The 13,797-nt window shown below is 39.2% G+C and overlaps 1 protein-coding gene across 6 annotated transcripts in view; it reads left to right on the forward strand.

The window, feature by feature from the left end:
• The window catches only part of MID1 (midline 1), a 237,430-nt gene that overhangs the window by 117,920 nt on the left and 105,713 nt on the right, over positions 1 to 13,797 (forward strand). Inside the window, exon 1 of one of the 6 annotated variants that reach the window (XM_085052272.1) lies at positions 13,174 to 13,329. The exons of the other annotated variants lie outside the window; for them this stretch is intronic. The gene's annotated coding sequence lies outside the window, so the exon portion shown is untranslated. Of the gene's footprint in view, positions 1 to 13,173; positions 13,330 to 13,797 lie in introns of those variants that run through there. 6 annotated transcript variants of the gene reach the window in all.

A 13,797-nucleotide genomic window follows, 5' to 3' on the forward strand; every position in this document is an offset into this window, starting at 1 on the left:
GAATTTAAAATGTTTTGCTCCTGTGGGATTTAATGTAAGTGATGCTGGATGTTTAGTCTACAGAATTCAATTCACCTTTGAAAAGCCTGGGTTATAATCTGATTTAGGTGACAATTGAAAAAGCTCAGTGGTCTCAGTTTAGTTCCTTTTTTATTAAATCACCATCAGGCGCTTAACACGGTGCTGATCTTGGCAATATCAGACTCATTTTGAGGCATACTGGCACTTTTGGAGTTAAAGAGGCATGGAGTATAAACTTGGCTTTTAAAAAAAATGAAATGCAGCAAATTCCTTCTTTTTAAACAGCACAAACATTTACAGAAATTTTGCAAAGTGGAACCCTACTTACTGCATGGGATGCCTTTATTCTCAGAGATGATAGACTATTCTGCATTATAAATGGCAAAGATTTTGATACTGCTGGAAAAAACATCCTCAGTAGGAGGAATCACATTATGGTAAAAGTGATTTGCACTGGCTTATTAAAGATGTCAGTGTAGCAGAATCTGACTAGATGGTATATTGTTAGATGTGGTCACCAAGTCAGAAATTATGCTAGATTAAGAAGATGCTGACTTTGATCAATATCTTCAGTCATCTATTTATATCTGATCCATCCCAAAGTTGTAATAGAGATGGCATAGTAGTATAAAGATCTGCAATAATAAAATAAATAATTACCATCAGTTGATCTAGGCATAAATGTAATAAAGGCAACAGCAAAGAGTTTGTTTATTAAAAGGGAGTTTCTCATCCTGATTTATTACATTCTGAAAAGAAGGGTCAGTTGTAGCTTTTATAAAATGCCATGCCAGTTAATTCCATTTCTGTAATGATCTGTGGATCAAAAACTTTGCATTACGCCCATCAGTAAAGGTTTTTGCAAGATACAGGCTAGACATAGCAGAAGAAATGATTTAGAGTCTAGCACTTCAGGGGGCCAGTGTGTTTTTAAGCTACTACTCAAATGGACCATAGCTTAATCCCTGTGCTGCCAGTCAAGACAGTGATTAAAAATCATCCATTCAGGCAATTGCCTCTGGGTGTTGATGTGCCAGGTTCTGAGGGGTGGAGTTAAGGGGGTGGAGAAGAGGAAGGATTATGGCTGATGTCTGACCAGCTGAATTACGAAAAGAAGGAGGGGAAAGGAGGGGAAAAACTCTGCTTGCCCCAGGAGGGAGGAAAAAGAGTGAACAAAGCTTCCTTCAGTAAACTGAGCTAGTCTTACAATCACAATTTCTGAGTTCTTCACAAGAGAGCTCCCCCCAGTCACTACTCTAAAGAAAAAACAAGACTGTGAAACCAAAAGTCAGCACCAGGGGAGGGGGGTGGGGGGAGGAGAAGGGGAAGGAAGCTTGTAAATGAGACAGGGTTTATCCTGAAATAATAACCTTAGCAGTGATAGCAGGGCTTCTGGGAAACCACTTGGTGGACTTTTTAATCTGTCTCCTCAGATGCCGAGCGTCATTTTTAAAGCAGGTTCTTTATGTCAAAGGAGATTAGCATTAGTGACAGAATAGCATATTCTTGAATGTGAAAATGGAGAAAAAAGTACTTTTCCCCATCTCCCCTGCAGGTAATTCTGATATATTTTGTTAATTCTGATATATATTTCTATTTTATTTGCTTGTTTATTGTTTAGATTTATTTATGTACAATTACTCCTAAAATACTTTAAAAAATCAAAGTGGAGGAAAAAACTTGTTCTCTTGTTACCTAAAAAAAGTGTCACTGAGGATAGCATTAAATCTTCTTTCAACATTAAACATTAAACATTAAACTGATGGCTGTGCTGCTGCCTTTTGAATTCATGCATGGCTGCTGAAATATTTCATCTCTCAGGGTTTCTTACACATCTCTTCCATGCTAATGTGAGGAAAATGTTTTGGTTTCTCATCTTTTACAGAGAGTGTCTCATTGAATGGCTGGTATGCTCAGCTCCCTGAGCAGAGAGGGTAATACCAGTGTGACCATGGTGCCAGTGAAGCACCAAGGGAAGCAGCTCATCTTGGGTGGCCTCATGTGGCATGCACAGGACAGCGGGGGGATCTGGCCCAGCCAGCATGGGTTTAGGGAAGGTGGGTCCTGCTTGACCAACCTGATCTCCATCTATGACAAGGTGACCTGCCTTGTGCATGAGGGAAAGGCTGTGGATGTTGTTTACCTGGACTTCAGTAGAGCTTTGTCACTTGTTTCCCACAGTATCCTCCTGGAGAAATTGGCTGCCCATGGCATGGGCGGGTACACTCTGCTCTGGGTAAAAAACTGTCAGGATGACCAACCCAGAGAGTGGTGGTGAATGGAGTTCATCTAGCTGGGAAACAATCACCTGTGACATTTCCTAGGGCTCAGTATTGGGGACAGTTGAGATACATGTATCAATGAGCTGGAGGAGGGGATTGAGGACCCTCAGTCATCTTGCAGATGACATCTTGTTGGGCAGGAGTGTTGACCTGCAGGAGGATGGAAAAGCTTTACAGAGAGATCTGGACAGGCTGGATTGGTGGACTGAGGCCAATGGTTTGAGGTTCAACAGGACAGAGTGGCAAGTCCTGCACTTCAGTCACAACAATCTTAAGCTGCTCTAGAGGAGGTTTAGGTTGGACATTAGGAAGAATTATTCCACGCGAAGGGTGATTAGATATTGGAACAGGCTGCACAGGGTGGTGGTGGAGTCACCATCCCTGGGGTTGTGTAAGGAAAGCCTGGATGTGACACTCAGTGCCATGGTCTAGTGGACAAGGTGGTGTTCAGTCATAGGTTGGACTCGATCTCAAAGGTCTTTTCCAACCTAATTGATTCTGTGATTCTGTGGTTCTGTATCCTACACATCTAGGACTTCAAAAATTAAATTGCTTTTTTACAGAGTTTTTCTCAGAATAATACTTCTGAATCTGTCCTTCCCCTGCTTTAGAAATTGTGTTATTTCATTGTTGAATTATAGACACCTCAAGATGACCTGGAAGCCCTTGACAGGCTCTGCTGATACCACCTCATTTTCCATATCTTGCCTATGTATTTTATACAGGAGCTCTGCCATGCTTTTTGTCAGGGATTTATACTCATCTTTATTTTCTAGAGGTGTAAGTAATTTAGGAAAGGAAAGCACTTCAGAAAACACCATGAATAAGGTGTCCATACGTGACCCTTTCACATAGGCAATGTTGCTGATTTGAGTTGAAAGACAAGCAAAAAAATAGTAGCGGCTTCTATGAGGGATTTTTCAAGGTTTGGTTCTTATGAGCTGGAAGTGAGAGCAGCTTTAACTGGTATTTTAGATGCTTTTCAAAATGGGGTAAAGTAATCTAGTGAAAACAGACTTCTTTTCTTACCATGGCTTGTGGGGCTGTTTTTATCTCACTAAGATGGAATCTCCCCTCACCACTCCACTGGAAGTCTTCTAAGCTCCTTTGCAAGGTTAGCAGAAGGAGGAAATGTACATTGAAACAAACTCTGCCCATTTCTGCCTGGCTTGAGTTGGTCTGGTCTTTGTGGAAGTCTTGAAGAAATGCTGAATCATCCTTTCCTGATGGTAATCTAGGAACCTGAGCAGGGTTTGAAGGAAGTGATATAAACTGGATATGAGCTATATCTTCACTGCCGTTACACACTTCTGTCTCTTCCAGAGAGGACTGGTTTAGCTGTCTGATGGTCAAGAATACAGAACATCCTGGCTGTACCATTTTTCTCTGAGTTATTAGTGGAAGAGATGGTTACCAACAAAGAGATATTCATGCTACCTATTTTGGACATCTCTCTCGAGAGGAAGATTTGTCCCATCCCATTCTGGAGTGCCTCTTTCACTCAGTTTTCTAGACAGAACCTTAAACAGCTGACTAAAATTTTGTCTAGCTTTTTAATGGCTAAAAAGAAAGTTTTGTTCTGTCGTGTCTAGAGGAACTTACTTATAAATCAGTTCTTTGACACAGGCCACCTGCCTGCCCCATTTGGCTAGCTCCTTGCCCCATTTGCCCTTTCTCAGACCGGTTTCTTGATGGTGTAGTCATCCCATACTTATCTGCCTCATCCTGTCTGTGGCATTAGAGAGGACTGAGGCTGTCTTTTCCTAACTGAAAATGGAAAAAGAAGCTGCCAGGAATCTAATCTCGGAGTGAATGGATCAAAGCATGGTTTTATATTCCAGGTGTGACTCCATGGCAGATTATGATTCTGACACCATTTTGGGTGTGGATCTGTCTGCTGATGAGGATTTGGAAGGAGCAGAAAAAAGCTGCAAAACTCAGCGCAGGAGCAGAGCCCTTAACACATCAGTCTCATGGGATATAACTGATCTGCTCTAACTTCCAGTGGCAATACAATACCTTTTCATCATTTCTTGTTGCTGGAAGGGAGATGATTGTTCATGTTCTGCTAGGGGGATTTTCTTATCTAGGACAAATGCAGGCAGAAGATACTATTAGGTTGATCCAGCAGAAAACAAAGGTAGTTAGAAAATGTGACATTTATATCCCTGCATCCACCTATAAGGGTCTATGCTTTTAAGACTAATACAGCAAATCTCCTGTCTGGGGGAGTTAGCTGCCAGCCAGATGGGTTTCCCAGAAAAGAAGTCTCTGTAGGCTGGCTGCTGTTTAATAAGTGCAGTGTGACCATTATTTAAGCTTTTGAGCAGATTCCTTTTGCTCGTTATAAAAGAAATGGAAATATTCACCCCTTATTAGACAAATATCATCATGTTCTTGAATTTATAGCAGATCCATAGACATTAGTGCAAAGTAATCCAAAGGTGGGCTGTTTGGCCTGTCTTGTCTGTCTTTTTCCCCCTCCTCTCTTCCCCCCAAGTCATGCTCAGATGTCTGATGTTGCTGAACCTGTTTGGTTGCTTTGTGAAATATGCAGAGGCAAAAACTGCCACCTGGAGCTGCTACCCAGAGCAGCCACTACTATGTCTGACTAGTTCACAAAGACACATTTATTCTGGTTGGAAGTAATTAGATGAAGAAGGTAGGAGAGAAAAATAGAAGAAAAGAAGTTATTGCATTCCTGAGCTGATAATATATACAGGACTGACAGGCAGAGAGGAAAATTGCAGAGCATAGCAGCCATCTCTACTGGCAACAGAAAGCAGCCCAGTAACTTAGTTTTCAAGGGACTTGAGCTTTGTCTATTTGCTCTAAAGAGAGCTAAATAGGATTAATTAATGATAGCTGTGGCAAACAAGTGTTACTTGGAATAGAGAATTGAATTTGCAATAAATATTAAAAGCATAGAATCAAGATCCTTATTCTTTGAATTTTCACTGTGTAAAGCACTAATAGACATGGGGTTTTTGAGGGGAATGTTTCTTGGTAGTTTGGGGTCGTTTTTCTTTTTTGTTGTGGTTTGGCTTTTTTTGGTTTTTTGGGTTTTTTGCTTGTTTTTGTTGTGAGTTTTTTTTGGGTTTTTTTGTGGGGGTGGTTGGGAGGTCAAATTATATTTCAGCAGGTCCAAACCTTCAAATTATCACTAGATCTCATTGCAATGGCATTTTATAAAGGGCCAAAATATAAAAAGGCTTTCCACTGCTTATCACCAGCATCAGAGTGGATATTCCTGGAGAGGATCAGTCAACAAGTGGTTTGTTCCTCAGTTTTCTTTTACCTCACTCATCTTCTATGGAACATAACCTTTCCACAGCAACTGTGAAGAGAATGTTTGGTTAATCCAGTGTGGCTGCTTCCTCTGAAATGATATGTCTGTATTAAAAATCTCATGTTCAAGGAGATTAAAATTAATAGCTGCAATATGTATTCTCACCTGGTATTCTGTGGTATGTTAATAGAAGTCCTGTGTGAACTTAAGATTTTGAAACATATTATTGCCTCTGTGATGGCCTTTCCATTAACAGAAACATGAAGTTTAGCACCCCTACCAGTTAGAGGACTTTGTCATTCCTTTTAGGCTGAAAAATGTCATGCTCAAGACCTGAAAGTTTCATTAAAATTCCTCCCTAAAGATATTGCTACTGCTTAACTGCCATCTGGTTCGTTTTTTTTTTCTCCAGTCACTACTGGGGCCTTTGTTCTTTGGTTCACCTGCTGGACTTTGCTGTTATTTAAACTTTTTCCTTTCTCTTACTTGAGTAAAAATGCAGTTTCTTATCATGCTTTTAGTTGTAATTGACATTGTATTTTATGATAGGTTACAATAGCAGGAGATTCTTTTGAAGAACAGAAAGAAATACAATACAGTTTCCATTCTTCATCTGTATGTCAGCATTACTTCTGGGGAAAACTCCCTTACATGGACTACCGTGATAGTTGTACTGAGAGCTGCAGGAGCTCTGGAGAGCCTACAGCTTGAGTGATAGATTCTCCTTTCAGGCTGATGGGAAAGAACACTTGCCTGAGTCCTTAATCTGAAATGTGTCAGTGAGTTGTGTTTTTTCTGCCTAGATGCAGGTGCACCACCCTGAAGAAGGCACTGACAAGAAAATAAGGAGTAGAGTGTGACACAAGAAGAAAGTTGCCAGATAATTAGAGATTTAATAGCAAATAGGAAAAAATTATTGCTCTGTTGTCCAGGACTTGGTGCTTATTTAATTTCTTGCAGATCATGAGTGTTTAAAGAGGGAGAATGATTGATGGGATTAATTAGAGATATATGTTTTACAAGTGTTCCTGGCTCTAGTGGCTCATTAATTAAAGCTTGAACTTTGTAAGAATGCTCTTTGCAATCCATATTGGTTTACAAATTCTGTCTTTGGGTTTTGAATGGAGGAGAAATCAGATGAACAGGTCAGTAGTGCATACAAAAATAATACGTAATAGGTTACACTGATTTATATTTCTTTGGAAAATAAAAACCATTAATCAACCCATAAATCAAGTGTAATAGGCAAGGCTTGCCTTTGTGGAGATGTTTTCTTTAGCAGTCTCTGGAGGTCTGTATTTAAATTCATCTTATGTGAGGTTACAATAATTAGTTTTTGAACTGACTGTAGACTAAATATATAATTTTTATGTTTTAAGCAATTTGCTTTCCATTGAGAGCACTGAATATCCAGAATATCTTTTTTCCACACTTGAATTTGTAAATAGTTATATCTCTTCTCTTAACAAACTACTATAAAAATAACAAAAGAGTGGATTTGTTTCTGTGCATATCGAGGATCTCTGTCCTGCAGTTTTTGGAAATCTAAAAGGCAATTAATTTACTTAACAGGCCATGTGCTTGTAAGTAAGGACTTGAGTTCTCTGATGCTTTGCTTTCTTTTCCATAAGTTAGTTTTCTCTATTAAAAGGCACAGCTTTCTTTTACTAATACTTTTCAAGGCTATTCATTTTGCTAATGATCCTAATGTCTTTTAAAATATATTGGTACAGTCAATATACGGATAGTGCTGGAAGACAATAGACAACAGCCACAGGACTAAAGACTATTTCATTAACATGAACTTGTTGGATTCTAATCCTCTAAGTATTTGTCTGTGTACTTAACTTTATTTAGCATTCCCAAGAAATTCTTGTATCTGACACTATCTCTTAATGTCTGCAGAGCAATTGCTTCTACTGTTTTCAGTAAGATGCTCCCTTCATAAGGAAGAAGCTTTTGAACTATGGCTTCAATTGGAAACATAACTAAAGTTTCAGCAAAACTGAGAGCTGGGTGTGGGGCTAAAATAGACTTGTAGTTACTGAAAGTGTAGTTTCATACCACCACTCATGAGCACCACATAATCTTCCTGTAATACTAAGGGCTATATTTCAATGCTTAAGAAAATAAATTTAAATTTCTTCTCTAATACATTTCCATGGTATAAAAACATGAACAGATTCAGGCAGTGTTCGTCAAGTTCATTCAAGTCATATTTTTATCCCAGTTTTCAGAATCAGATCATATAGATGTAAAGCATAATCAGATATCCTCTTTGTAAAGCATCTCCACCAAAGAGACTAATCTGCCTGTTATGCTAAAAAATATATTTTTTAAAATATAAAACAGTGGGGGATTTAGATGTAGCCAAGAGCCTCAAAATTAAGACTGATCTCTAACCTTCCAAAGGTTTGAGGCTGTCTAGCTTTTAGATCCCAATATCCTTTCCACAATTTAGGATTAATTGCCCTTTCAAATACTGTAGAAGACGCTTAGACTTCAGAAGATGTGTTTAAAAACTTCAGGCTTCACATTTAGTAAGTGTCAGCTCAAGTTTGTTTTGGCATAGTATTGCTAAAAAACAGTTAACAACAAAGGAAAAGAAAACAATTTTCTTATCTTTTCAATACAAAACCTTTTCCGTGTGATGTGTTTGAAAGGGTAAACAATCTTTTTGGATATGCTACAGGAGAAGACATAAAAAGGATCAAGTTCCTGTGCTTTTGACTGGGTTAGTTTTATTTTTTCCCCCTGTTTTTAAAAAAAATCATTGCACAATGATCTTCTTCAAACCTTATTTTGATAATCAGGTTATACTGATGTTTTCATACTCCTGCTCTGATCATTCCCTCAGTGTCCTTCAGGGACTCAGATTAGAATTCAGTGCTGTATTGTTAATCTAACAATTTAAAACAAAGTAATTAATCTTCTTTATTCAAAACCCAAAATGCAGCACTGAGCAAAAGGCTTCATTGATCACAAGGAATTGTTAAAAGCAAGTTCTCTGTAGCAGTGAAATGATCTGGGAGTAGCTTTTCTTTTTCCCTTTCTTTGTCTCACCTACCCCCAAATTTACAAGTACCTACTGTACATTGTAAGCAAGGAGATTTTTTGTTTGTCACTTACTTTGAAGTTTAGAAAGATAGTCTTGTCTAAATTGGGGAAATACGATATTTGATAGAGCAATTAATAATCTATTCAAATATGAATCATGTACTATGTGTTTCCCCTCCAGCAAGGCATGAAGTATTTTAGAATCACATGCTGCTGTTGAAATTATAGCTTTGCCTTTCTCCAAAAAGCCTTAATTGTGGGTCTTTTATAGTATGGCTTATTGGACCAAGTTCAAATGGTATTTAAGTACAAATGAAGCACTAGGGGGTAAAAGGCACACCTGCATACAGTGACCCATCCTTGTCTTAAGAGTTTCATCAATGAGACGAGAGTTTTATAGCTCAAAGGACAACTAATATTAAACAACTGTTTGAGGGACAATTAGTACTCAGCATTCATATGAAACAATTTCATATTAAGAAATTGCTCACATTGTATCACATTGATTGATTGCTCTTGGTCTGCTTTTCCAAAAAGCAGACTGCCTTAATTTTCCTTTTATGTCCTCAGTGTTCAAAGAGAATTGTGAGGTGCAGATGCTGACTTAAAGGGAGGAGCATCTGTATTTTCTCCACTTCTTTCACTTGGGGTGAGCAGAGGATGTGGCTAATCAGAAATGTCCTGAAGGTATTTGCCTAGAGCAGGAAAAGCCTACATCTCTGACATGCTGCTCAGAACAGCAGGGAGGCTGCTCTAACTTTGGCCCTGTTCAGTGAAAATGCAAGTTGCTAATGTCATGTGGATCAGCCCCTCTGTGCTGACTGACCATATGGCAAGGCAAGAAACACTGGAGAGATACTATTTTTAACCAACCCACTGTTGCTATTTTTCTTCATCATAGAATCCTGTGATTAGCTGAATAGAACAAGTAATTTATGTGATTGTGTTTGCCTGTGAAAAAGTTACAAACTGCAGGCATTAGCATATTTGTTTCATTTGTTAATATTACAGTTTCATTATTATCCATTATACTACACTATGGCATCTGTTTTCTGTAGACAGTGAACTGATTGAAGTATGTGCCCCACAGGAGCACCTATCAATCTAAAAATGTATGTTCCCTGTCCATAAAAATAAGATAAAATTGCACAAATAATGAACTTTAAAAGAAAGATTTAATTTCTGTTCTGCACATTGAAGGAGTATCACAGAGAATTCTCTTTTGAGGGCAAAAGGCAAGGCAGTAAAAATGAGATTTTGGAAACTGCATATTAGTATTTCCAATCTAGCAAGAAAAAAAATCTTATTTTCTACCTTTCTTAAAAAGCACGTGCACCAATTCTCAAGTCCAACTGTTTTTACCAAGGTATCTATTATCTATGCTTGACTTATAAGCGATACAATGGAACCCATCAAAAAGCTGTGCTGGATGCTTGTGGGTCAGTGAATTTCAGGATTAACATTGGATTATGATTTTGTGCTCCATCTAAGTTGCTTCTCCCAGTCAGTCCTCATATTATCTTTTTCTAGAATTTTGAATATTTAATGGAAATACGATTTCTTGCAACCTAACTGGGCACTTGCTTGTTTCTGTTCTATTGTTGATCTGCTGCAGCTCCCAAGGTGCTCTGTTTCTTGGTTGCAAGAAGCACTAAAGCCAGAAAAACACTCTAACTATACAGCCCAGCTGTGAGTCAGGCAGAATGCGAGGTAGCATACTCTATGTTCCCTTAAACAACAGGATCACACTGACCAAACTTTCACCAGGAAGAGCTAACTGAATTTGGCAGAAAGAGCGGCTGCACAGCAAATAGATATGTTCTGGAGACTCTGACATCAGAAATACATAATTTTAGAACCCACAAGTGATGAAAGGATAATTTTACTGTGGGTCAATAGAGGGATTTTGATTAAGTATCTGAGCCTTGAGCTATATTAAATTTAGATACAGTAACTTACCTCTCTAGTAATATATTAGCTCAGAGTCTTAGACTGAATTTCTTCACATCCTGTTTGAGTTAGGGACATTGCTAGTTGAAATTTAGTGAATCTTTTGACATAGTTTAAGGAATTACTGTTACTAGCTACCCATTTCTTTTCCCTGCTGTAATTTACTGCAACCATACAGCCTTTAAGAAATCATTTTTTGTAGTTTGTACTGTGCAAAGAAACACACAAGCCATGGTTCAGCACTTAATCTACTGATTCTGTGGTGAAGGTGGTAACCTTCAGCAGAAAGGAACTATTGGTGGCTGAAATACCTTTTGTTTCCTTAGTAAGATTCACCGAAGCCCTTGGTGGGTATCATAAGAATGCAAATGCACAGCTGTGTTGGCTCTGAGCATTAAAGATGATATCTTGTTAAACTGTGGTAATTTGATTATATTCAGTCATATCTCTGTCCTTCTGCTATACGAGAATCCATCTCCATGTCTGAAGACATCTCTATTGAGGTTTTCATGAATTTCAATAGGTATTGCAGAGGAGGAAGGCTAGAAGACATCTATTTTATAGCTCACACACGAGTTCAAAAGTGGAAGAAGGGAGATTAGTGTATCAGAGGATATTTGTTAGATGTCTTCTTTGTCTTAAGCTGAGATTCTTGAATGGTAACTCAAACAAGCTGGCATCATCAGTGACCCAAGTACAACTTTATGAGGCCATGGGTTTGAACTCATAATTATTCACTTGCATCCATGTGTATATGTATATAAATGTGCATAAGCAGTGAAAAGTAGTCTGAAGCCTTTGCTGACAAACCATCACAGAGAGATCCTCGGGTCTAAGTTCTGATATCTCTGTCAGTGCTGTCTATTGTAACACATACTCTGTTACCCTCAAACTGAAGTAAAATACATGCAGGAATTAAGGCAGATGTATCAGCAAAATTAAGAGTATTGGAACTGGTATCACTTTTATGATTCATATCACTTTTATGATTGGTTAAGAAGATTTAAATATAAAAGAATGTTTGTTCATTGAAGCTGCTTCACACTGTGGCTGGCTGTCTGTAAGCAAAGAGCATGAAAAATGCAGACTAACTATACTGTGGACAAAGAGAGGAGCAGAACAGCATCTGCTAATCATAGAATCAAGAATTGTTTGGGCTGGTTGGTCACAAATGCATCTGGATTGAGTATAAACCAGCATGGCTGGAGAGACAGTCCAAAGAAACTACATGATGCTGTTTAATGCAAGGTCAAGGACAAGATATGTGTTGAGGAATCTAAAATTCTTCTGTCTAGGACTTGTGTTATGGCTCCTACTGGGCTGCTTTTAACTTGACTTGACTATAGGTTATCCATGGATGTCTAATATAATGGAAAAGGGTTCTAATAATCATAATCCCTCTGCACATCTGTCTTGCTTTCTACATGCTCCATTGGCCTGTTAGAAGCTGCTATTCCACACACAAGTTAATAGATGTTGCCAGCAGAAACCTTTAAAAACCTTATGAAGAACATGCATTTACACATGGGCTCTGGTCTATTGTTTCAAGGAATGAAATGAATAGGAAATTAAATAATCACAACAGTTGTTTATTGCTTCAAAAGAACAAAGTGCAGGCTCTTCCATGGAAGAAAAATCTAAGACAAGTGTGGATTTGCAACCTTATGCTCAAATGTCTGAGGTATGTTTTGTTTCACTTTGTTGTGTTACCATTGTATGAAAGAGGGCATTGCAACATGAAAAACGGAGAACACAAGGAAGCAATTTTTTCCTGCTGTTTCTACTTTGTGCGATTTTTTAACACCTTTGTTGGAGACCAAATGTCTGGTGTGACTTCAGTCAGGATTCCTCCTGGGCACTTTGGTAAACCATTTGCAGTTTCCTGTTGAAGTCCACTGCTTACATACAAGTTAACGTGAAATTAAAAGAAAAAAAAATTAAGCATCTGCTATCATCTTGTGTTTCACCTGGTGAATCTCAGAACACAGGGTCTCCATGGTGTTTGTAGGAAGAGAAGTCTTTCACACAGATGCTGTACTCTCTCAGATTGTCCTCACTTTTGGCAAACCCCTGCTAGACTTTGCACTGTTACATTTCTGAATAATATTTGGAGAAAACAGTAAAAAACAATGAAGTAATTATTTGCCATAAGCCTGTCATGCAGAGTTCTGCCATTCTGGAGAACAGCAAGTTTGGAAATGCTCCTTTTGGAACATTTTCTGCAGCAGATTTGGCCAGCCCAAGCCAGCCTCCCCTTACAGGTCTGGGTGCTGCCTGCTGCCACTCAGAGCTAATTGCCCCCAGGGCTGAGCTCACCTTCCCCCAAACTGTGCCAGCCTGTCCCACCACGGCCCTTGCGTGGCTTGCTGGGATGCTCTGCAAGAAGATCCATTTCTTCCTGCCTTCACCCCACCAGGGCTGGCCCTTGGGAGGGAGAGGAGGTGTTTTGCTGCGGGCGCAGCACGAAGGGCTGGCTTTGGGAGCACGAATCCTGGCGGAGGCGGTTAGGTGGAGCGAGTTTTCCTGCAATTGTAGGGGAGATTTTCCTGTTGTGTTTCGGCCACGACCGTCTCGCAGTTGCAGACACAGTCAGTGCTGCCACAGGATTGCTGGGACGGTGGTGGCTGCTGCTGCCCATCCCAGCTGGGCTGCTGGTGGTTTCTGAGGGTCAGCGTGGTCCCTGTCTCCGCAGCAATGCTCCCCACAGAAGATGTAGGGCGGGATCCAGCGGTGGGTATGCGGCTGGGTGGCTTTGTGGGAGAGGAGCAGATGCATATGTGTAGGCTTGCCATGGCAAGTAATTTAGGAAGTATTTTATAATGTGTTTAGCAGTCGTAGGGAGGAGTTGAGGTTTGCTCTGTTGCTGTGATGAATTATCTTTGGTACTGGAAAAAATGGAACATTTTTCATCTTGTGTTTTCAAACAAGGACTTTTTGTCTTGTTAGTTGACATAAAACCAGTTAGAGAGATAAAGGGGCATTAGCATCTGCATAGTGTTAACAACATCTGGAACATTATAATTCTGTTTTTAAAATAACAGATGAAGGCTGAGATACATGTTTACATGAGAAGAATTTTAAAAATACGATCATTCCCTGCAGCCTGTTTCACTCCATGCACAAAGTCTTTCGAATTCCATTTCTTTATTTGTAAGTGATGAAGTTACATAACCTAAAGCAGTGACATGCTTCAAGTAT

This window comes from Lichenostomus cassidix, chromosome 1, assembly GCF_008360975.1.
Source record: "Lichenostomus cassidix isolate B80296 chromosome 1, HeHo_3.0, whole genome shotgun sequence".
Lineage (NCBI taxonomy): Eukaryota > Metazoa > Chordata > Aves > Passeriformes > Meliphagidae > Lichenostomus > Lichenostomus cassidix.